General features: G+C 37.3%; 1 pseudogene across 1 annotated transcript; it reads left to right on the plus strand.

The window, feature by feature from the left end:
• The first annotated feature begins 770 nt into the window (after nt 1-770).
• Nucleotides 771-857, plus strand: SARC_30218 (annotated as a pseudogene). Its single transcript has one exon. The product of its transcript is annotated as a tRNA-OTHER (tRNA).
• Nucleotides 858-4,267: the final 3,410 nt, after the last annotated feature.

Below are 4,267 nucleotides of genomic sequence, written 5' to 3' on the forward strand. Positions count from 1 at the left end.
GTGCATGGGTACGATAGCTATGAGCTAATCTTGCAAAGAGAATTGCACGCGTGCAACGCCCGCATTCCTACTTTTTAAGTAGAAATGTAGCATTATGTGTGCATTCGTATATATGACATATACACCACGTGTAGTTATAACTTCGGAAGAGTTCGGATAGTACTGGTGGAAGAGTGGATTTGTACATCACCACAAACAGTCTCAAACCTGTCCGCCAACGTCAGCCAGAGATTAATTAGTATATAAGGTGTACCTCGCGGTGGGTAACAACTACAAGGAAACAATTGAGATGCTCTGCATACAGCTCATTATTGTTGCTTGCTAACTAAAAATATAAACATACCAAACACAGGCAAGCCTTGCAAGGCTGCGGCCACATATGGTTGACATGCGCATCGTGCCCGATCCCGTTTATTCAACTCGACACGCATACTACCGTAACTCCGACCGACACCGTGTGGGCGTGTGCTTTTTGACTGTGCAGTTGTTTGTCATGAGACTATCATCAGCTTATGGGTAATCGATAAAGAAGCTACGTATAAATGTAGTACTAGGTCTGGAAATGAATAATCACAGCTGATATGGCTTTCTTATCGCTCTATGAAGACTTATGATATTTACATTACATTCAATGGCTGTTTATGATGACCTGCTCAAGATGATACTGGACCAATCAGGGAGAGCATAACGGTGATTTCCTATACTTTTAAATTTTTACTACATTAATAAATGAATATATAAATTTTATTTTTAATTTCTTTCATAACTAAAGTGGATTAGTTCAATGGCAGAACATTGCTTTGTGGAATCGTTTCAATGAATCAGCAAAAATGGGAGTTCGATTCTCCCATCTACGAATTTTTTTTATATTTCATGTCGACTACCTTTTTGACTGATAGTTCAACCATCGCACGTTTGTTCATCCAGAAAAATGTGGATATATTTTTATATTATATGTAACTTCAGGTTTTATGGAGGGATGGGAGATAAGTATCGATGGGATAGTGTGAAGAGTGATAAATCGGCGTTGCAATCGATTGACTAGCATGAAATATTATCCCATGTCACTCCTCTCGCGATTTTGCTACTAGGGTGATTCTCGAATCACCCATCATGTGGATCAGCTTGTATCCAAGGCTTTGAAGATGGAAAAAGTTTTCACTCAAGCTGACTTCCCGGACTCTAGACCGGAATATTGAGAGAAGAATGGATGCAGAACAACTTCACTATTCACTACTGTGTTCTACTAATCAGTCGATGTTGCTTACCATAATCGATTCATCCGGTAAATGTAGGCGGATATTGGATTGGAATGCTGTCGATGGCAGCATGTATAGTAACAATCATTCTGATTAGTGTGCGGTGGGACTGCCATGATAATCAAGTATCACAATTCACACAGTTGGTAGAATCCTCTTCTCCCTACCATTGACTATATGTTTGTTCTTGCATCGGCTAGAATGGTGCAGTCTATGGCTGTTGTATCCAGCGCCTAATATATAGTGACACCGTGTTATACAACGACTGGAGCGACACTGGAACATGCTGATAGGTAAGCACAGCAGCAAACTCTCTTTAGCAGATGTAATTTTCATCTTTCAAACTCGGGTTTGTTTGCGCGCATGAAAGACGTATTCTTTGCTTTTGATCATCTTTTGTCTCATCGTGCACCAATTGGTCACTTTGTTTTCCACTGTCCATGTTGACGTAATTCTGTATTATTCGTCTGAATTTGGTTCCGACACTTTCAGTAGGATGATAGACATCAAATCAGACTTAGAATCGTAGTCATTTTTCTACTATTTTGTAGATGAAATATTTTACTTGATTGTGAACTGTCCAACGTATTGTGTGTGAAAGTGTGTCCATATATGAGAATGATCGATCTAATTAACCTATCCCTATCTTTGGGTTATTTGGGTCTTGTAAATGGGAACCAGGTACAGTTTTAATAGCCTAAAACTTTGAAATTGATCATATCTTTTCTAACTTTATTAGAAGCGCGGTCAATGAATTTGGTTGCCCTACTCCTGTGACTCGGCCATTATAACTTTTGCTGATTTGAACTTGAGCTGCCTTATTTCAAACATCGGCGCACTTGAGCTCTTTAAGAAGGAGACTTCATACAATGGATATATGCAGTTGTAGTACAATAGTTCGTAGAGCTACACGACGACGGATCTTGTAACTTCACTATATATACTTGCGAAGATATGAATACTGGTATTAAGCATACTTGTGCATGATATGGATAAAAAGTTTACATATAATTATTCGGATATCTCTTATACTTGGTTTCGATCCTACAAGAAGAATCAACTGCTAGCACCTTGCAAGAAGTGTGATTAAACCCTTACTAAACGAAATGGCGAAAGGAATGGTAAGCACGACTTTGAAAAGTGCGCCCCAGGCAAGTCAATCTTCAGATATTATATACGAAAGTGTTCTACTCGTAAAGGTTCCAATGGATAGCGTTCTACATAATGGAATGATAGTCTTACGTATGTGCAGTATAACAAGATTAGTAAAAAAGGGTTAATAAAATCACTACTAGTCATAGCTCTGTTTGACCTATATGCTGAAGTTTCTGCCATATCACGTCGTGAACGCTACTGGTATTAATATGCACAATGAACACACTGACATAATCTTGGGTAATTGTATGGTTTCCACTTGTGAAGAAGCCATTGACCATGCACACATAATGTCGACTGATAAAGAACAGCCGAAACCTATTTGATTGTATCTTCTATAGCTCAGAATTATTGCTTAATTGTATGTATGACTGATCGTCTACGCTTGGTTATAACTACCTAACGGGTTGTACTCAAATAAGAATCAGTTGTATGATTTTATGGTAATGACAGCTAAGCCTCAAGAAAATGAAGCAAAGTATATGATACGCACTACATCGACATAATTGTGAATATACTCGTACAGAACAGGAAGATTAAACCACTGACCGGTATAAGTTTAAGTTTTCTAATGGGATGTAAAAATTGACTCAACTAACGTTGACTTCTCTAAGTTGAAGTATACATTAGATAGCTATTTAGGTTGGAGACACGAATACGTATTTAAGACCTAGATTGAAGAATGGTTGGAATAAGATTTAATTGAGATCAACTACGATGCAACCCTTATAAAAGTTGACTTCTCTAAGTTGAAGTGTACTTTACATAACTATTTAGGTTGGAGACACGAATACGTAGTTAAGACCTAGATTGAAGAATGGTTGGAATAATATTTAATTGAGATCAACTAAGATGCAACCCTTATTAAAGTTGACTTCTCTAAGTTGAAGTGTACTTTACATAACTATTTAGGTTGGAGACACGAATACGTAGTTAAGACCTAGATTGAAGAATGGTTGGAATAATATTTAATTGAGATCAACTACGATGCAACCCTTATAAAAGTTGACTTCTCTAAGTTGAAGTGTACTTTACATAACTATGTAAGTTGGAGTCACAAAGTCGTAGTTAAGAGCCGGATTAAAGACTGGTTAACAACAAAGGGTTTAATTGATATCAACTACGATACAACCCCTGCTAACCTTGCGCTATAAATAGCGGTTGATCAATATAAATCTTATGGAACGTTTAGTATAACAAGAGTAATGTAAACATGTGATATACTATGTAAAATGGAAGGTGCGGCTATCTTTTTTGAGATAGATTTGAAGCTGTATTTCAACCATTACGAATCTACGAACCACAAAAGTAGTGCTTTTCTTCACATAGCAATGTAGGAAGTACAAATTTAAAGGTGCACATATGTTACAATATTTCCTCCAACAAGTAATGATGATAATATTTGCGAGCCTGTCGGATAACGTATATGTCTTTTTGAATATGTAAGACGAGTGCTCATTTGCTGAATATGTCATTCACTTACTTTGTTATAAAGTATCTGCAGCAGGGGTAGAAATTGACTTGACACGAAACAATTTCTGTTGGACTTATCAACACTGGCTACGGGAAAATATACAAACTCCGTATGTGGGTTTGTTAACTTATTGTCGGATTCAGTACCTTACCTTTCCCAATACCTGAAACCTTTTAGTTAGTTACGACTCCGCAAAGGATTATTGGGAAATATATGGTTTAAATAATAAACGAAGCATTCAGATTGGTCAAAAGTAAAGTACTGGATGCACCGATCATACAATTCTCAGTAGATGGCGCCCTATTCCAAGTAGCAACCGAAGCTTCAGGTCAAGCAATTGGGTGTGTATTGTATTGAAACATAAATAGTATTCCACGCT

This window comes from Sphaeroforma arctica (genome assembly GCF_001186125.1).
Source record: "Sphaeroforma arctica JP610 unplaced genomic scaffold supercont1.1148, whole genome shotgun sequence".
Lineage (NCBI taxonomy): Eukaryota > Ichthyosporea > Ichthyophonida > Sphaeroforma > Sphaeroforma arctica.